General features: G+C 46.3%; 1 long non-coding RNA gene across 1 annotated transcript in view; it reads right to left on the bottom strand.

The window, feature by feature from the left end:
- The window catches only part of LOC146763848 (uncharacterized), a 24,085-nt gene continuing 2,388 nt past the window's right edge, over positions 1-21,697 (bottom strand). Inside the window, exons 2-4 of the long non-coding RNA XR_014951063.1 lie at positions 5,631-5,725; positions 3,028-4,137; positions 1-1,008 (exon numbers count right to left, since the gene is read on the bottom strand). This is a non-coding gene — a long non-coding RNA (uncharacterized LOC146763848). The remainder of the gene's footprint in view (positions 1,009-3,027; positions 4,138-5,630; positions 5,726-21,697) is intronic.

Raw genomic sequence — 21,697 nt, 5'->3', positions numbered from 1 at the left:
TGGGAGTAGCAATTCTTTACTAGGAGAAAACTAGATAACAATTTAAAAAGGCAAATGCAATTGGTACAATCAAAACTAGTAATAAAGTCCACTACCTGACACCCTGAGGATTCAGGGTGTTGGTAGCAGTTCAGTTGAAATGACAGCTGCTCCTCTTGCAGTGGCTGATGAATTGCAGCTGAAGTGGTGATCTTTAGAAGGGTATAGTTTTCTCTGAAGATCTGGTGGCAGTGGGGCCGGTCTTCCTCTGCGCCGGGGCCGTCTCCAAGCTCCGCCGCCACCGCCTCACCACGCTCCGGCCGTTTCTCTGGGAGTTCCACCGAAGGAGCTGCTTCTCTGGGAATCCCGCAAAGAGAGAGAGAGCTGCTCTGTCTCCCAAAAGCTATCCCTTTATACAATAAAAAAAAGAGTGCTTGGCTTCCCCCTCTGGGTGGAGCATCTCACAATGGGATGGTGTTACGTTACCAGGCCTGCAGTGAGTCAGTCAATGGCCCATTAACAAACCATTACCTCTTCGGAGCAAACCATTGTTTTTGGAAGAGATAACAAACCTGCCCAACCTCCAACAGATGGTAAATAGAATACAAGCTTATCCTACAAACCAGGACAGATTGACAGGCGGAGGAGGAGGAAAAGGAGAGCAGGACCATTTAACATAAAGGGGGAACAGAGAACAACCATCTTAAGGGGAGAATCTAAAAACACAACCCAACAACTATCCCCTTTTTTTATTTTAAATTAAAAAAAAAAAAAAAAAGTCTCTTAAAATGAATTAAATACAATTCAGGGAAGGAATTCCGAGTCCAGGTAGGTGTTCGCGAACCAGGGCTGGCAGGTTGGAGCAATCTCCCTCCATGGTCCACTCTGAGGCTCCGGCTTGGTGTAGTTTTCTTCATCCTGTGGACTCCGCTGCTGGTAGAACTGCCGCCTGGTTCACACTGGGGATGTTTAAAGCCTTGGCCATAAGATTGGACACCACCCATCTCAGAATTCCAAAAGCAATAAGGGCTAAAATAAAAATAAACAGAATTAGCAGTCCAGTCTTGATCACAGAAGTCACCCAGCCTGAGAATCCCCAACTGTTGAACATGTCTCCCAGCCAGTACCCAGTCTCTCTCTTGATGTCCTTTATCTTATTCTTCATTTGATTGATTGATTTCCTGACATTCCAAGCCCTCAAATTCTTCACAGGAGTGATCATGAAGGAGTAGAAGAAAATTAATAGCAGCACGATATTGTAGGATTGCCTGCCTCATTACTTCTTCATCTGATAGGAGGCCTGACAGAGCAGTTGATGTAAGATTTTCCTGCTTAGTCACCCAACATTCAAGGGTCGCCAGTTCCCCAAATGTTCGTGCGATACCCACCCATGGTAAAAATGTGATGGTGGCTATGCTTTTAGGTTTCGAACAATTAATGACTTCCGAGTCACAATTTTCATCCTAATTCATAAACTCAGAATCTCCTTTTGGTCACCAATTGTGTGGTTTTGTTTAGGGTCTGCCAATGAGAAATTTGGGTTTTATTGGGGGTAAACAGGCTCAACTGCCCAAAGGTGCATGGACCTCTGACTAGATGAAGGGGGATGCCAGCTGAAGCCCGATTTCCGCAAATAAGGAAGATGCCTTTGGGTAGGGCATAGGGTCTGTTGTCAGGTCAGATGATGACAGTGTTGCCTTTAAAAGCCCTCGGAAAAACTCGCTTTCCCTGCCAAATTCCTTCTGGGCCTTGCAGAGATCCTTGATGATTTGCTGAGGGGATGACAGACTATTGTGCGAGGGACCTGCCTCCCCACCGTGGGGTGAAGTTGACAGGTCGGCAGAGAAAGCAGGCAGAGAATGGGGCAGGCCGCAGTTCCCACACTCCCCCCTCCTGGAACCCAAACCGTGGGAACCGGAAATGAGATCGTGGGAACTGAAGTGGGAGGCAGAAGGGGCGGAGTCAGGGCCAGGGGGAGTGACTGATGGAAACTTAAACTTTTTTCTCACCTCCCCCACAAGGATGCCCACAACTTGGAAATAAATTATCCTTTTTGGCACTGTCAGCCATGCTGACGGATGTTACCAATGTGCCACAAAGCCAACAACTGAGGGAATTACAACAGAAAAAAGAAGACCCCCACAGACAACTTAAACTACCCACCCTTTGAACTCCCCGACACCCTGGGAAAGAGAGCTATAACAAAAGAATGTGGGATCTTTTCCTCACCACCAGGGAACAAGAAAAAACCACCCAAAAAGGCAATCCCTCCCCCTACCCTTCAGGAGAAAGGAAAACCCTTCAAAAGAATGGGTATTTAAGCCCTGTGAGAACTTTGGCCTTATTCTGGGTTCCCATGTGGCAGTGAAATTCCTCCTCCAACCCGTGCTTCCAAAGAAAAACTTCACAGTCTCCTGTTGTTCCATCTCAAGATGGTTTATTTCTAGTTATCTAACAGATTATGTTCTCGGGTTGCGGCTGTTTGGTCAGCGGCCTGGGTAGAGGCACACACACACACTGACATCCTCTCTATCTGCTGTCTTCTTCATCTCTCCTCTCGCTCAGGGCTGCTGCTATCTTTTATATGATATATTATGTATTTCATGTTTATAGTTTTCCCCCAATACCTACTTCCTATATTACAAAGTGCTTTTCTACTCTAAACCAATCTGTGAGTGCCAACATCACCAAGAACATGGAGGTAAGGAAAAAGAAGGAGGAAGAACAGGATCAGCCCACTTTCCTCTATCCTAGAACTTCTGACCCCCATGTACAAAGTAAAACCCCCCCGTACATGTGCTAAACACCCCCTGTACAATACTAAAAAAATTTCCCCTCTACTTTGTAATTACTTTTACTATACTATCTAACCTTTTGTGACTGCTTGTTCCACCTCCAAAGTTGGTAATTCATTCCATGGCTCAAACGCAAAATCACAGCTGTTTCCAGCTGTCTGCCAGGGTCTAGAATGCTGACCAAGGCCTGGAACCTCTAAAAATGTCTGAGAGACATTTTGAGTTCCCACAAAGCCCCAAGGAACCAACTCACCCAGAGATGGTCTGGTTGCGTCTGGGTGGAAAATAAATCCTCAGGTGCTGGCCTGCCGACAGAGGACCAACTCTGGAGGTGCTGGCTGGAGCTGCTGGTCCCGTCCCCAGGAGCACCACCCACTAGAACATAGGTCTGCTCCCACTGGGGTAGCTTGACGGCCACAAGGAATAGATCCAAGAGTCCCAACAACTCCAAAAATCCTCTGCCATGGGGTCTGGCGGTTTTCAGGCCTCACGTTGGGCACCAAGCTGTTGTGTCCTCACCCCACATCCTTTTCCAAAATTCCTCAGCTCTGGCTAGCTCTCCGATGGGGCGAGTAGGGCAGCAGGAAGCACTCCCTGCTGGACCCAGATGGGCTTTAGGGAGTGCTCCTATGGGTTCCGAGGATGCCGCAGATCCTGCCGGCATAACAGAAGGAGAGAGTCTCACTGGGAGCTAAACTCCGAAGCTTTATTGTGACCCAGAGGGGTCCAACAGCAAGCGAATACAGCCAACCAACAAGAGCACTGGAGAGGTGCCTGCAACAGTTGATATACGGGGAGGGAGGGGAACCGACGGTCCAATAGGAAGACATTAGGGAGTGGCTCTTGTGGGAACTGACATACAAGGGATCCAATGAGGGAGGAGCAGGGGAGGGACCCCAGGTCCTCATCCAATCACCTGGTGCCCTGATGGAAGCTTCCAGATGTAGGGGAAGGGACAGCGAGTGACGGACAAGGCACCTGGGAGGGGACAGGAGAATGACTAAGCAGTTTTAGGGGTGATTGACACAGGAAGGAAGGCGGGAAAACTTAGGGAGAAACCAAATAGAATGCGAGAGTACATGAGAACAAACCACTACAGAATGCTAATATGATAAAATCTAGAAACGTAACTCCACACTCTCCCCTTTCCAATAAATTGAAAAGGGGGGCTAGGTCCTCGGTGGTGATACCTAGCCATGGTCTTATCCAGTTCAATGACCCACACAGTTGTTGTAGACCCGCCACGGTCCAGACAGAATTTTTTATCTCCAATTTTTGAGGAGCAATGGTCTTCCTCGTCACTTCAAGTCTCAGGTACTTCCAGGGCACATCCATTGAACCTTTTCTGTCTGGAGCTCGAACCCTGCAGCAACCAACATATCGGTTGTTAGATCAAGCGCATAGGCATGTAAATCATCATTACGGGTGCACACCAAAATGTCATCCATATAGTGCAGGATGATGTCATCTCCCTCAGCTACACGGAAGGGGCACAGCAAGGAAGAGACATACCACTGGCAAATCACCAGGCTGTTCTTCATGCCTTGCAGAAGGACTTGCCAATGGTACCTCTGCCTTGGGGCTTCTCGGTTGATGGTTGGAACCGAGAAGGCGAAATGCGGGGCATCGTCAGGATGTAGGGGAATTTGGAAGAAGCAATCTTTATGTCAATTACAACCAAATTCCAATTTTGGGAGAGCATTGCAGGTTGAAGAGACCCCATATCCTCAATGACCTTGTTGATTTCACAGAGGTCGTGAAGGAACTGCCATTTGTCTTTGTTGTGTTGGGGAGTTCCACGGGGATGTGGTCTCCACAATGTTACCTTTGGCAAGCTGATTTCCAGAGGGTTTATTGGAAGGGTAGCGAAAGGCAGAGGTGCATGGGAACAACCACTTGGAAGGGGAGCAGACTCTGAGAGCCCCGTCCCGAGGGTGGGGTAAGGTATTTAACAGCAACAGGGTAGGAGGGTCAAGGTGCACAACAACCAATGAGCGAAAGGCCCAAGGGCGGAGTAGAGGAAACCTGACAGGATAACAACCAATGGGGACAAGGGGAAGGAGTGGCTACTAGAAAGGAACCAATGAGGGTACATAGAACAAAGAACCTTCTAGAACTGAGGGACGGCTTACACAATGATGGGCATGAACAAGGGGAAGGGATAATAAAAGAGTGACATCGGGGGAGGTGGGAACTCACACATTGGTTGCCTCCCATGGCATCTCAGGGGGACTGTCTCCAGAACCCCCTCCCACAGGTGCTTTTCAGTGACTGAAGCCCAAAAAAACTGGGGGGCCTTATGGATGTCAATTTTCGTTCCCCACTAGGCCATGAGGTCTCTTCCCCACAGGGGTTCCATGAAGCCCAGTACAAATAGGCGTATGGAGGCCAATTACCCATCCAGCTCCTCAATTTGAACAACGCTCCTTGACTGTTTTGCCAGTTGTACTCCCCCTATACCCTGCATGCGTCCTGCCATGTTTTGCAGCCCCCAATGTGACAGCCATTCCCAAGCTGGAATGATCATCACATCTGCCCCACTGTCCAGGAGCCCCTGTATTGTTTTGCGTTCGCCGCCCAGATGGAGGCCGCAGGTGATTTTTGGCTTGTCCTTCCCCGGGACTTGTGCCCAACAGACTGAGGGAAAGAGTCTTTTCTGTAGTGCACTGGCCTGTTCCCGGTCCCAAGATGGTTTGGGGACCGGGATGGCCTGGGCTACTATTTATCCCTTGGGGAGGAAGACGGGCAGGCAAACGCAATACAGGGAAAGCACGAATCGCCCTGGGTCCGATGTTATCAACCCAGGCACAATCTCCTGGGGTGTGTACTTCATGTCCCCAATGACTATGTACTTACATCTCAGCTGGCTCCAGGTACCTGAACCCTTGGGAGAAACCGAAATAAGGTGGTGGTCGGAATCCCATAGATGTGTAGGTTCCATCAGCTGGAGCCTAAAGGGAAAGAAGTTGGAGCATGTGGTTAAAATAGGTCTCTTATGCATGATGTCATAGCCCAGCAGGTTATTGTCATAGTCTGTATTAGATTGTAGAGTCCAAGTGGGCGTCTGCTGTGTGTCTCCTCCCTGCGATGTTAAAGAGCCCACCAAATTTATGTTGGAGCACAGGGGGGGACTGTGCTCATACATTAGTTTTTTGAGGGCACTTGACCCCAACTCTGTTCCTTCTTGAATTGCTGAAATTCCTACTTTAGCGGGCAGTTCCTGACCCAGTGTCCTGGTTCTCTGCACAAGTAATATCTGTCCTGGGGCGGCCTGGGTGTTCAAGGTGGCGGTTGTAGTGTTGGGTCAGTGTGGCGCAGGAAAGGCATCAGTGGCATATGCTCTTCTTGTGGGTCCAGTCCTAGGTGGATGTCCTAATGGTGGTGGTTCTTCTGTTGCTTCTAAGTTGACTTTCTTTCTTGCAGACTTCAAGCATGTCTTGCAGGGTCAGTGGAGGCTCCATGGGTAAGCTCAGGATGGCCACTTTACACTGCGCATTTGCATTGAGAACTGCAATCTCCTTCAGCACCTCCTAGCGAGCCCGTTCTTTCTTCACTTGCAGTTCCACCACCCTGCAAAGTTGCTCTACAAACTCCATAAATGGTTCAGTAGGGGACTGAGTTATCTTTAAATAAATAATTCTGGACCTGACCTGTTGGTTTCAGGTTCAAAAAAGCCTTTTCTGCTGCCTTTACTGCTTCATGGAGAGCCCCCCAGGGGATCTCCGTGGCCTGCTTCACCCCATCAGCCCACTCGGCCTGACCACAGAGGTGGTTGGAGAGCATGCTCCCCCTGCATCATTAGCAGTGGCTGGGTTCTCCCAGAGGTGGAATAGGGCATCCTGGACCTCCTTCCACCACTCTGCCTCCCACCTCAGGAATTCAGTTGGTGTTAGTAGGCAAGAGAAAAGTTGGCAGACTGTTGTGGTGCCTCCCAAAGGGTCCATTAGCCCAGTGTCCTTGGCACTGCGGGCAGCTGGGGCCACTCTCTTTGGCCAATACGGGCGAGAGCTATTCACTGTTCTAATTTTTAAAAAAAAAAAACAAATCTTAAAATACTGTTATTGACAACAAACTGTTTAGATAAAAAAGGAATTATGTTGAAGGAATTATGTACTAAACATTCAATACCAAGTGAATAATTGGATGCCTATCTCTACCCTACTCTTTTCTCTATGAAGTGCAATTTCTGTATTTTTCCTAAAATTAGCCTTGCTAACTTGCGAACATAGAGCATATTTAAATTTGAAAAAGGGAGACCAGATAACTGGCATGATATCAGGATCTTGCAAATTCCTAAATATAAGCAGATCACAGTTTAATGCTGTTTCGTTTCATAGCCAATTTTATTTGCTGTAGCCTTTTTTTCTTTACAAAATATGTATTGTCACCAACTTTTGCCAATTTTTTTTTGTTTCTCCCCTTTTTTAATTATTAGATAAATTTAGAAACTTTGCATATCCAAGTGAATAAAACTGGTTTTGTAAGGATTTTCTTCAAGTTCTACCCATCAATGTGCACAGTACAAAGTTTTTGGAAGTACATGTATCTTTGTGAACTCTTTGACAGACAGTGATGATACTTGCTGTGAACTTGTTCATTTAGGGTACTGAGGGAGCTAGCAGAAGAGATTGCTAAGCCATTCTCTGTCACTTATCATCAATCCTGGCTAACTGGGGACATTCCAGTTGACTGGAGTTTGCTAAATGTGACGCTCATCAATAAGAAGGGCCAGAAGAAGGATCCAGGGCAGCACCAAGGTGGGAGGTGTTCAAGAAATTACTGCACATGGAACTTTGCTCTGATTGTCAAGGTGGTGATCAAAGGTTGGGTTCTGTGATCTCAGAAGTTTTTTCCAGTATACAGGATTCTGTGATTCTGTAATTATTACAAAGTGTCTCAAAAGAAATAGGCAAAACACCCTCAAAACACAAGTACCAGGCCTCCTGTTTAGGAAATAATCCCCCCAGTTCTCACAAAACAAAGATATCTTGCTATAATATAGCAATGTTGTCAGAAAGGCTAATAGCATATATTTAATAAGTAAACACAAGTTTCTTGGAAATAATTTTTAAATTATGATGGCTATTAGGCTGTTAATTGTTTATAATTGAATTACATACCTACCTGTTCATTAAAAACTTCCTCCTTGATCAACAGCAGAGCATGCAGAGGAGATACTTGATCATCTATTTTTTTTTTTGCATACTGAGTAACAGTTGTCTTCAGTTATATTGCAAGGGTAGTCCCATTTCAGCATGAATATGATCAGAAGGATGCTTTCTCTAAGCAAGAAGACCTTCCTGGGAAAGCTGTGCCTTTAACAGAGCATAGACCTAATTTCCTTCACACTAGGGTTATCCATCTCAGAGGTGTTAAAGTCTAAGGAGGGCTGAAGGTTGCAGCCTGAGGTAGATCCCTGTTAGGAAGCTTTCCTTAGACGACCTCTGTAAAAATCTCCTAAATTAAAGTATTCACATTATACCACTCTTGTGAACATCTCTTGCTGTAATTATTTGCACATGTGTTGGGAAGGATGAATAAATATAATTGCCTGGCAAAAGATTCACAATAATACAGCCAGGATGAAAACAATCCCCCCTACGGGTTGAACAATGCCCTTGCCTACAGATAGGTCCAAAAGTCAAATGGACTGTTCTATCTCAATCCCCAAAATGTATGGTTCATCCCACACCTGTAACCCTCTCCTGAAACGTCAAGTGCCTGTAAACCCATTGGCCTGAGCCTTGTTCCAGCCCACCTTGAAGCCCCCTGATAAGGGGTCTCTGAGTAGCCAGATGCTCTCTTGGAATCCCCGCTCTCTTGGAACTTCCACCCTGTCCTAGAGCATCCTCTCTACCCCTTGTCTCTCCCCTCCCCCATCCCCTCAAGCCTCGCCACGTGCTGTGTCTGGCAGTTCCAATCAAGACCTTTCACCATCCCTAATAAACCTGATATCCCAAGAGCAGCCGTCAGAGATCTCTCGTCTCCATTCACCTTAACTGTCCTGGAGCACAGCCTTGCCTACACACGTGTAAGTCTGGATAAAACATCTTGCTATAAATCTTTCAATTTTTGCAAACTTCACCAAAAGTAAGCTCCTCTGCTCACTACTAAAATTAAATTGTTGTTTATTGTTAGTTTTTGCTATTTTTACTATTTTTTTTATTATCATTAAATACTTTCCATAGCCAACAACATTCCAGTGTCCTATGTTCAGATGGACAAGAGGCTGGGGGAGCATGGCCAGAAGAACTGACCCAAACTGGCCTAAGGGATATTCCATATACAGAACGACATGGCCAGGATGTGAACTGGGGGGAGCTGTCTGGGAGGTACTGATTCTTGCTGCAGGATGACAGGCTGGAAATCTGTCATTGGGTGGTGAGCACTACCTTTGAGCAGCTCTTGCCTTTCTGGGGTTTTGTTCCTCTCTCTCTCTGCTTCATTAGTGTTGTTGATGATGAATATATTGTTGATATAATTATAATTGGTATTATTATATTTTATATTATTTCAATTATTAATCTGGTCTTATCTCCATCTACAAGTTTACTTTTTTTTTCCTGACTTTTCTCTCTACCTGGGGAAAACGAGCAGGCAGTTGCACAGTATTTAGATGCTAACTGAGTTAAACCATGACAAACAACTAGGAGATTTTAAACTTACTCAGCACATCCATTCTCTGTTGAAATAAAATCCTCAAATGGATAGCATCTGCACAACAAGAAATGTGATTATGAGTAGTAAGCAATATGCCTAATACACAGATGAGGTTCCTTTCATCCTCCCCTCCAAAAGCTCAAAGAATATAGATTGGTGGGAAATAGTGGCTTGTATTTTTATAGTATTACTTTTCCAATAAGTTGACCACTGCTGTGACATGGTCGGTCATCCTTGACATCAAACTATTAGGATGGTTCCTATGTGTTTCATGACCAGCAGCCTTCAGTTTCATTACCCCTTGGGTTACTAAGTTCAACTGTCCACCTACAACAGTTGGTCTCTGACAGAAGTAGAAGTTTTGGCTGCAGAGATATGTGCAGGTCTGGACATAAATTCTGTGTTTTGTGCTTCTTGGTGGTTTTAATGTCAAGCAAACATCCCTGGGCATATTTAATTTACTAGCAAAGATACAGCTAAAATAAGGTGCTCTATTTCCTGAACAAGCAGGCTTTGCTTTTTTTTTACTTATGGCTACAGAAAGGGCTATTTGTGGCCATTACTCTAGGGCTTTGGGGCAATGGTTTGCTGGAAGAGTGTGGACTGAAGTAAAAAAGTAGCACCACATTCACACCACCAGACAGAAACTAAGACTACAAACATGTTTATGGTAATCTGATCATCATGTGTCTCTATGTTCATGACAGCACACACTAAGAGTTCAGGAAGCAAAAGACTAAATTTTGCCTTTCTTTAGGAGTGAAGGGGAAAAAATTGCTATAGATCAAGAGATTTTTTTTTTCTAGAGCTTCTGCCCTCTTTGTCTTAAAATTCCCCATCTATAACTTTTCAGTTTCATTGCATTGCTGGGGTTTTTTGTTTCAGGTTTTTTTATAATTAATTTTAGTTGTTTCCGCTTTCTTTACTGTTTCAATTAATTGAAACAATTTTTTGTTTGATATTAAATCAGATGATAAAATATAGCCAAAACATATATATAATGTATCATCTTCCATTACCTCATAAAGTACACTTTAGGCAGATTTTTGTCCCATCTTCTTGATTCCAATTCAAGAGAAAAGACACCTTGAAATACAGAACTCCATGGATTTTAAAATACATGGTAGCTATGGAAAACTGCATCTGCATTAATGCAATTAATTTTTTTGCTCTGTATATATGCATAGGTATATTTTCTTCTGCTGTGTCTAATTCTGAGTCGTTGTAAAGTAGAAAGAGCAACATCACCTTGCCTTCCTATTCAGGGAGGCAGAGCAGAGAGCCGAAAAACACTTGTTATAGTACTGGGCTCCAGAAGAAGCTCCACACCAATGCCATACCAGACTCCACCAAAGTACAAGATTTTGTTTCCCAGTTACATTTTATAAACATTTCAGCTTCTCACCCCTGTTCCTGGAGAAAAACTGAGAAAGCAGTGGTGCAATCACATCCCTGCTCCTTTCCATTTCCATTAAAAACAATTCTAGCCCAGTAATCCACCATCCTCACTCTTTATCATGATATACACTCAGTAAAAACCACTGGGAGATAAAACACCTTGTAACAGCGTAGACTACAAGTGTATTATAGATATTACAATCCAACCCGCACAGTGATACAGGGTCACAGCAGTTCTTTTCAAACTTTCAAGATCCAGATTTTTTCCTTTTCTTTATTGTAAGTACTGGAATGTGCAAATATTTGTGCGTTTTCCTGTATAGCTACAATTTCCAAGTTGTGGAGCTGTGTTATTACATGTGTTATTATCATTTCATAATGTAATGGTTTGTTCCTATGTACCTCCCATATTCAACTTGGTTTGTCCCTAGTTTTCCCACCTTACCCAAGTGTCAATCCTCCCCTAAAGTGCCGAATCATTCCCTTGTCCCCTCCCAGGTGCCCTGTCAGTCACTTGGTATCCCTTCCCATACATCCAGAAGCTTCCATCCTAGGTGCCGGGTGATTGGGCAGGAGCCTGGGGTCCCTCCCATATCCATCCCTCATTGGTTCCCATATGTGTCCGCCCATACAAGAGCCACTCCCCATTAAACTCCCATTGGCTGGTCGATTCCCCTCCCTCCTAGTATATAAGATGTTGCAAGCACCTTGCAGGTGCTCTTGTTGGCAGGCACTGTTGAGGTGTTGTTGGGCCCTGCTGGGCTACAATAAACTTTGGATTTAGCCCCCAACAAGAGACTCTCTTCTTTGCCACGCTGTGGGATTCAGCTGCGCTTTCCTAACCCACAAAGCACTCTTCAAAGCCCCACTGGGCTCAGCAGAGGGTGTTTCATCTGCCCCCCTCGCCCCATTGGAGAGCTAGCTGGGGCAGAAAGGGACCTGGGGCGGGAGCGTGGCAGCTTGGCGCCCAATGTGGAGCCTCCAAAGCGCCTAACCCCATGACAGAGGACCCTCGGAGTCTGAGAAGACCCGTGGGCTTGCACCTCTCTGGCCATCAAACTACCCTGGTTTGTGCACACCCTTGTTTTAGTGGGTGGCGCTCCCGGGGACAGCACCGGCAGCTCCAGACGGCACCACCGGAGTTGGTTTCCTCCAATGGCTTATCTACCTCCAGGATTTTTTCGTTTCTGCTCTGACATCCCTGGACCCTCTCTGTTGGTAAGTAAGGGGGCCCTTGGGGCTTAGCCTTCTGTCCTTTTTTGGGAATTTTCTTTCTCCCCAGGGTTTGGGGGAAGGATTCCTTTGCTGGGTGGGCTTTTCTTTCTCCCTGGGTGTTGGGGAAAGATCCCACATTCTCTTTTTCGCTTCCTTTCCCAGGGTGTGGGAAGCTTTAAGGGCAATCAGACTAAGGGCAGTCTTTTGTTTTTCGTTGTTATTTTCCCGGTTGTGGATTTTATGGCGCGCTTCTCCATCTCTCAGCATGGGTGCTAAGCTGACTGCGCCTGAGAAGAGATTGTATTCCCAAGTTGCGGGCATCCTTTGTGTTGGGGAAAAAACGTCTAAAAAAGTGAAATTAAGAAGTTTGTCCGATGGCTGTCTCAGACCTTCCCTGATATTTCGGCTAGCAAATTATATCAAGTCCCCTTTTGGGACCAAGTGGGAAGGGAGATCCTCAGACAGTCAGATCTTTCTCTTTCCAAATTTACACATTTGGCTCTCCAAATTAGAGACATTATTAAAAATAACTATGAAGGTCTGCCACAACCATTTGTAGACAAACCCACCCCCAGTTCTAACCCCAGTTCTAAAAATCCTACTCCTCTTTCCTCTCCCTCTCTCCCAAAACCGGGTATTCTTAGACGGGCAACCTGGCGAAATCCGCAGGCAGATTCTGGCCCCTCTGAGAATTCTCCGGACCCCCAACAGGGCAGTGCTGGCACTGTCCAAATCCTCTTCATACCCCTTCTTCCCCACAATGTACCACCCCGTCTCGTAGGAATTCCGTTAGTTTCAAGTTACCCATGCCACCTAAAAACCCCTTATCCCCTACTCCCTCAGCCCAAGTTCCTCAAAATGGCTTCCCTTCTCCCTCCTTCCCAAGGACACAAGATGGCGGGGACCGCATGGCTTTTCCCGCCACTTGTGCTTCTTCTTCCCATAATCCCCATCCTCCCTCTTCCCAAAACCCTTTCCGGACATCAGCCAACCCCTTCAGTCCCCAAGACTTCTCCACCCATCCCTCTTCTCCACCCCCAATCACCTCCCCTCATGAATTATTCAACACCCTGCCCCTCGGCTCCACCCCCGGGGAGGTGAGTCTCCAACACGCCACTCCCCCTGCTCCAGACTCCACCTCTTCCACCTCCTCCCTCAGTTCCCACAACCCAACTTCCAGTTCCCACGCTTTGAGTTCCGGGCGGGGGGGAAGCGTGGGAACTGCGGCCTGCCTCACTCCCTGCCTGCCTTCTTGGCCGCACCGGTCACCTTTACCCCGCGACGGGGAGGCAGGCCCCTCGCACAATGGTCCCCCATCCTGCAGCAAATAATTAAAGATCTCTGCAAGGTCCAAAAGGAATTTGGTCGGGAGAACGAGTTCTTTAGAGGCATGCTCAAGGCAACCCTTTCCTCAGCTGAATATGTTCCCGCTGATATACGGACGCTGTTTTCATGCATGATAACCCAAGCAGAGTTTTTAATTTGGAAGTCCACATGGAAGCGGGAAATTAGGGAAGTGTTGCCGGACCTTTGGGCTGATGCAGATATCTCCAGGGATGCGGATGGAGCAATTTTATATGTGGACCATCTGTGTGGGGAGGGGGATTGGCAACTGGGGACAAACCAGGCTGACAAAATCCCTAGGGAGGCCCTTCAGGTTTAGCACCAAGACAGCAGAAAAGGCTTTTTTTAAGCTAAGGCCAAGCGGCCCAGCCATTAACTATCTTTCTATAAAGCAGGAAGCTCTCGAATCATTTGTTACTTTTGTGGACCGTCTATGCAATGCTATAGAGGCTCAGGTCCCAGATGAAAGACTCAGGAAAGGAATACTCACAGAGGTTGCCAGACAAAATGCGAATGATGCATGCCGGCAAGCGATCCTGAGCCTCCCACTAGATCCAGAGCCGACTCTTCAGAATATGATGGACGTGTGTTCCCGGAAAGTGACAATTCCAGCCAAGGACACACAGGGAACTCAACGACCACCATACAAGAGAGTTTCCTTTGCCGAGGCTGTAACACCTTCAGCCACCCCTGCACCGGAACACCGCTCTGTCGGAGCACCCCCGAGGGGATCCCAACAAGACAGGCCATGCAATCTGTGTAAACAGAGGGGACATTGGGCTTCACACTGCCCACTGCGGGAGGACTTTTTAAAATTTCGCCAACAGCAACAGGGGAGGAATGCATTGAACACTGGGGGGAAACAAAAAAACTAATAAGTCAGCACAGTCCCTCCCTGCGTGAGGAAACAAATATGGTGGGACTTACAACATCAAAGGAGGGGAGGGACAAGTGTTCTGAAAGCCCACCTGAGGACAAAACCCTCAATACCGAAAAAGACACTTTACCGGACTTCACTATGGCTGACGAACCAGCCTATATGGGAGAGGATGTGGATTTCATCCCTAAAGCTTGGCTTGGTCGGGACCCCGACCATCCCAGGCCCATACTTAATACTCATTCTCATTTTTCGCCATATAGGTTGGCCCTGACCGAACCTCTCCATTTGAAGGACAGTCATTGGCACTTCATCACCGTAGACACCGAGGACCCAGGGACCTGGAGGAACATCCACATCGTTCTTGGGGACACAAAGTTCACACCACTCGACATCACAATCGCACCATGTTTAACATCCCAAACAATTAGTATTGTGGCTGCACTGCTCCCACCCACCAGTTTTCCTTCCGAAGGGCCAAGTCATCGCCCAGGCCATCCCAGTACCTAGGCCTCCTGCACTCCCAGAAGACTTGTGGAAAAAATCAGCCAAAAAAGAGTTATCAGGTGTGCCAGGCACAGGTTATAGGGAAGGAAAGGCCGAAGCTCTCATGTTATATGTGGAAGGATGGGGAGCACAAATATCTTAATGGACTCCTAGACAAAGGGGCAGACGTGACAGTCATTCCTGCATGGGACTGGCCGTCACAATGGGAATTGCAAAATGTGGCTGGGCAAATTCAAGGTGTAGGGGGTTCACAATTGGCTAAGCAATCTAAAAACATCGTAAAATTTGAGGGGCCAAACGGGCAATTGGCTTATTTACACCTGTTTGTTTTGGATTATACAGAACCCTTGTGGGGGAGGGACCTAATGGCCCAGTGGGGGGTCACAATTGACATACCGACCCCCCAGGTTTTTTGGACAGCGGTCACTGAGGAGTGTCCTACCCAGAAACTTAATTGGCTTACTGATACACCAATCTGGATAGAGCAGTGGCCACTCAATAAACAAAAATTAAAAGCGCTCCGGAAGCTTGTGGATGAGCAACTCGCCAAAGGGAATATCTAGGAAACAACATCTCCCTGGAATTCCCCAGTCTTCGTCTTCAGAAAACCAGGCAAGGAGGACGAGTGGCGGCTCTTGCACGACCTTCGTGCCATAAACAACGTCATTGAAGACATGGGCCCTCTCCAACCAGGGATGCCGTCCGCCATGATGTTGCCAGAAAATTGGGAATTGGCCATTATTGATATAAAGAATTGTTTCTTCCAAATTCCCTTACACCCTGAGGACGCACCACGTTTCGCCTTCTCGGTTCCCTCCATCAACCGGGAAGCCCCAATGGAGAGATACCACTGCAGAGTTTTGCCACAGGGCATGAAAAACAGCCCTACTATCTGCCAGTGGTACGTCTCTTCATTGCTGTCCTCTGTGCGTGCAGCCACCGAGGGCGTGATCATCCAGCACTATATGGATGATATACTTATTTGTGCCCCCAACAGCGATCTACTTACACACGCACTTAACCTGGCAACTGATGTGTTGGTTGCTGTAGGGTTTGAGCTGTGAAAAGATAAAATTCAACGGATGCCACCTTGGAGATACTTGGGTTTGGAAATAAACAAGCGGACCATTGTTCCACAGAAATTGACAATAAAAAATACAATTCGAACCCTAGCTGACGTACAGGAACTGTGTGGGTCTTTAAACTGGGTGAGACCCTGGTTAGGTATTACCAAAAAGACCTAGTCCCCCTTTTTGATTTATTGAAAGGGGGGGAAGAGCCCAGTTCTCCCAGTGAACTCACTCCAGAGGCCAAAGCTGCACTACAGAGGGTTCAGGAGACAATGTCTGCCAGGCAGGCCCACAGATATGATCCGGGCCAGCCCTTCAAATTCATCATACTGGGCAGACTGCCACACCTCCACAGTGTGATTTTCCAATGGACAGACACCCTAGGGAAGGGCAAGGATCACGACAAAAGGGATCCACTCTCAATCATAGAGTGGGTTTTCCTGAGTCACAGTAGATCCAAAAGAATGACTCGGCCACAAGAGCTGGTGGCAGATTTAATCCGCAAGGCAAGAGTGCGGATTCGGGAGCTGGCGGGGTGTGACTCTGAGTGCATCCACGTTCCTTTGAAATTGGAATCGGGCCAATTTACAAAGGCAATGTTGGAACACCTACTGCAAGAAAATGAATCATTGTAGTTTGCTCTGGACAGCTACACGGGCAAAATTTCAGTTTTGAGACCGGCCCACAAAATTTTCAATTCGGAAATCCAATTTACACTGTCAACAAAACAAATTCAGAGTAAAAAACCCTTGAAGGCTCTGACAGTTTTTACAGACGCGTCTGGAGGGTCCCACAAGTCAGTTGTGACTTGGAAAGATCCTCAAACCCAGCAGTGGGAGGCAGATGTTGTTAAGGTGGAAGGTTCCCCTCAAATAGCTGAGTTGACCACAGTCGTTAGGGCCTTTGAGAGGTTCTCTGAACCCTTCAATCTGGTCACTGATTTGGCTTATGTAGCAGGTGTAGTGTCTAGAGCACAGGATGCAATCCTGCAAGGTGTTTCCAATGACGCTGTTAATAAGTTGCTCTCAAAATTAATCAAATTAGTCTCCCACTGAGAGCAACCATTTTATGTGATGCACATCAGGTCACACACTGATCTGCCGGGGTTTTTGGCCGAGGGCAATCGGCGTGCCGATTCCCTCGCTGCCACCCCCGTACAGATGGCACCGCTTCCCGACAAATTCCAGCAAGCTAAGCTAAGCCACCAGCTCTACCACCAAAATGCGCCCGGCCTGGTGAGACAATTCCACCTCACCCGTGACCAGGCCCGGGCCATTGTGGCCACCTGCCCGTCCTGTAAGTCGCTCCCATTACCATTGGTGAGCGCAGGGACCACCCCTAGGGGTCTAAAGTCCTGCGAGGTGTGGCAAATGGACGTTACTCACATGCATTCCTTTGGGAGGATGAAGTACGTCCATGTCTCTGTGGACACCTTCTCTGGGGCAGTTTTCACCTCTGCCCACACAGGGGAGAAGGCCAAGGACATAGAAAAACATCTAATACAGGCCTTCTCTATGCTGGGCGTCCCCAAATTAATTAAAACAGACAATGCCCCCAGGTTACACCTCCAAGGAATTCGCAGGCTTCTTACAGCAATGGGGAATAGAACACAAAACTGGCATCGCCTGTTCCCCATCAGGTCAAGCCATGGTGGAGCGGACTCACCAGAGTCTTAAAAGAATGTTAAAACAACAACAGCCTTCAGCGAAGACTGAGTCCCCCCAGGTTCAGTAGGCGCGGGCCCTCTTTACAATCAATTTTTTAAACTGCTCCTTTGAGTGCCTGAATCTACCCATCTCTAGGCACTTTAACAATCATGAATTGAGTAAGGGCAGGGAGAAGCCGCCAGTTCTCATTAAAGATCCTGAGACCTGGCAGCAGGAGGGACCCTATGATTTAGTCACCTGGGAGTGGGGGTACGCTTGCGTATCCACACCCTCAGGCCTGAGATGGGTCCCCTCCAAATTCGTCAGACCATACATTTTGAAAGCTCAAAAAAAGGAATTGGAAAGTCCTCAGGTTGGGCATGCTGCCCTTAGACGGCAGAGAAAGTCACCCTTACCCGACTCTCCCTCTTCCCTCTCCAACTCCTGTGGCTCTTTGTTCCCTTTTGAATTAGACCTCCCCTATCCTGAGTATTAATTTACGTTTCAGTTGTTTTTCAGAATACACTCCAACCCGGATCCACCCAAGATGCAAACAACTTTGAGCCTCATCCTTCTCAGCATCGCCATCGCCATAAGACCCCAGCTGGCATGGATTGTCCCTCAGCCCCCAGCCAACGTATGACCACACTGGCCAAATCCTTAAATCAAGACCATTTACGTTTATCAACTACCTCTGCTTCCAACCCCTTCCTATTGAAGCGATACGCGGAATAAATAAATAGACTCCACAACTCGATGTAGTTATGAAGTGGGTATGTATGACAGCGCCCAGCACAAGTGAGATAGGTCTCTGAAATCTTGTGCCACGAGCTGGAGTTTGTCCCACAATTTTATTCACAAAGGTGTTCCATATGCAATACATTACACAACTTTACTATGCATATTCAACCCCTGACCCCACCTGTCTTCGCCTCTCATGCTAAATAGGTCCACGCCCTTCTGGGCATGCATGGTTTTCTGTGGTGGTCTTTTATGGGGATCTCTGGTGGTCTTTTGAGGCTGAAACCATAGTCTTCCTCTGCATTGAACTTTTGAACTCTTCTCTGCATATGCGCTTTTGGTCTTCTGCTCTGTTATCTGGATAAGTCCATCATCCTTGACAGAGGGGCCTCCTTATCTGAGTTCTTTGCATTCCTGGTCTTCTCTGGTATTTGTCTTTTTGCAAGAAGCTTTAAAGCGTTTTTGTTTTTTTTTTTTCCTTCTCTCTTTCCTATGTCTTTTGCGCCATGGCAGAGGTTTCTTAAAATTCAACACATGATTCTACAAACATGATACATTCATTTCTGATACATTCATTTTTGATACATTCATTTTGTTAGCTCAAGTGATCTCTGGAAGATCTCTTATTTCACTATCCTGCCTCGTGGGGATCCCGTATCCTCTGCAGAATTTTCCTTTTACTCTCCCTACAAATGTCTCTGCCCCATGCAAAAAGGAAAAGACCTGTACTTTCGTCATGCACGCAGTAAGACAACCAGACGAATGGAAGGCGTGGGTCAAAGCACTTCCCCGTATGGAAAAAGAGCCTGAAGAACTGGAATTACTTGGATCCTCCCTTTCTTATACTTGTATTCATTTTGTTGTCTCCTCCAATCCCTTTGCCCAGCCTAGGAGGGAAATCAAACAAACCATCCCAGAATATCAAGAAAGAAATTGGTGTAAAAGAGTTATGCAAATTCCAGGTTTCTCTACCCCCGATAACAGACCCTATTCTCTCCCCAAAGGAACCTTCTTAATTTGTGGTAATCGGGCTTGGGCAGGCATCCCCCCTCACCTGGTCAGAGGTCCATGCACATTTGGGCAGTTGAGCTTGTTTACTCCCAACAAAACACAAGTAGCTCATTGGAAAACCCTAAATCAGACAGGGCAATTGGCAAGGAAAAAAAGAGATACTGGACTTACTGATTGGGATGCAGATTGTGTGGATTAAGTAATTCACTGGTCTAAGCCAAAAGGCGTTGCTACCATTGTCTTTTTACCCTGGGTGGCAATCGCCCATGCATTCAGGGAATTGTCTGGCCTTGAATGCTGGGTAGTTAAACAAGCCAATTATACATCAACTGCTTTAAGTGACCTTCTAGCAGATGAGGAAGTAACGAGGCAGGCCACCCTTCAGAACCAAGCAGCCATAGATTTTCTCTTGCTCCTTCATAATCATAAATGTGAAGAATTTGCTGGCCTATGTTGCATGAATTTAAGTTCTAGGGCTGAGGACGTCCGTACCACCATTGATAAGATGCAGACAATTATTCACCATCTCAAGAAGGAATCTGCAGGATGGCTGGGGTCGCTGTTTGATGGATGGGGACTCTCTGGGTGGGTCCAATCTATTATCCAGACAGGACTGGTGTTGTTGTTGGGACTTATTATTTTCATTATCGATTTTAGTGTTGTGAAAAGTTTAATAATGAAAGCGATCAATTCCACCATCAGCATCAACCATGCCACACTAGCCACACCTTATGAATTGGAGCCCCTCAACAAAGAAGAGCCACAAGAAGAGGAAAACATTTGGTTCCAAGATGAACCTATGGACTATAAATAGCCCATTTAAAAACTTATTTTACCCTCTCTCCTTTCTTCTTTTTTAAACAAAAAAGGGGGAGATGTGGAGTTGTGTTATTACATATTTTATTATCATTTCATAATGTAATGGTTTGTCCCTAGGTACCCCCATATTCAACTTGGTTTGTCCCTAGTTTTCCCACCTTACCCAAGTGTCAATTCTCCCCTAAAGTGCCGAGTCATTCCCGTGTCCCCTCCCAGGTGCCCTGTCAGTCACTCGGTATCCCTTCCCATACATCCAGAAGCTTCCATCCTAGGTGCCGGGTGATTGGGCAGGAGCCTGGGGCCCCTCCCATATCCATCCCTCATTAGTTCCCATATGTGTCTGTCTATACAAGAGCCACTCCCCATTAAACTCCCATTGGCTGGTCGAGTCCCCTCCATCCTAGTATATAAGATGTTGCAAGCACCTTGTAGGTGCTCTTGTTGGCAGGCACTGTTCAGGTGTTGTTGGGCCCTGCTGGGCTACAATAAACTTTGGATTCAGCCCCCAACAAGAGACTCTCTTCTCTGCCATGCCATGGGATTCAGCTGCACTTTCCTAACCCACAAAGCACTCTTCAAAGCTCCACTGGGCTCAGCGGAGGGTGCTTCATCTGCCCCCCTCGCCCCGTTGGAGAGCTAGCCGGGGCAGAAAGGGACCTGGGGCGGGAGTGCGGCACCAAGTACAAAACTAAATCTCAGTGAGAATTCTTTTTGCTGTTATGCTTTAGAATCCAGTGGTTTTTATTTTCCTTGCAGCCCCCAGTCCACAGCTCTGAGCACTAGTTTCTTCAGAATACTTGCTGTACCTTATATGGCAGCTCTGAAAAACACATCATGAACTACTGTGATAGAGATATGAGCTCATACTATTGTATCAACATGTACTGAATTAATAATAAAAAACTCAGTTTGTAAAAATAATTTAAAAACTTAGTTCTAAATCTGAATAAATAGCAAATTAGCAATAGATTTTTCTGCAAAATTGCACAAAATTGAAAAGCTTAATCCTGTTAAACAGTCAAATAATTCTGAAGTAATATACTTCAGGAGTTAGGAAATAGGTACTTGCATCCAAATTGGAAAGCATTCCTATTAATAAAATGTATGTAGTAGCAAATATATACCTCCCTGAATTGGGATTTCTTTTTTTTTTCCCTGCTGCATTTTCAGTGCAATTTTATTGATAGGATGAACAGGCCTGTGTATATGTTACGCATTCTGAGTTCATGAGAAGCTATTTGCCTTACCCTGAAGTTCAAGAGAAGAGGGAACTGGATTTGTTGTTTTTAGAGGGAATAAAACTTAGGCTAAGTAGCATTAGTGGGTTATAATGGCATTCTGGATCAGTCAGAGGTTGAAATTATTAAATCTGCTTTCTTGTTTTTTGAGTGGAAAGGATCGACTCTTCCTTCTGAATGTTTGAGCATGTGTAGTGTGCCCTGACATGCTAACCATTTTTACTAGGTAACTTCAAAAAACATGAAGGCTGATCAGGCAACAGAGGTTGAGGTACTGATGAAGCTGCCAGTGACTGTGATAACTTCGCTAAACTATGTGTTTCTGCAAAAACTTGCATGATTTTTATGTTGTCAGTATTCTACCCCAGGTACATTGAGAGAAGTATGACTACATTGT

This window comes from Lonchura striata, chromosome Z (assembly GCF_050655825.1).
Source record: "Lonchura striata isolate lonStrDom1 chromosome Z, ASM5065582v1, whole genome shotgun sequence".
NCBI lineage: Eukaryota > Metazoa > Chordata > Aves > Passeriformes > Estrildidae > Lonchura > Lonchura striata.
The sequence above is the reverse complement of the archived record's forward strand: the minus strand, read 5'-3'. Positions and strand labels throughout refer to the sequence as shown.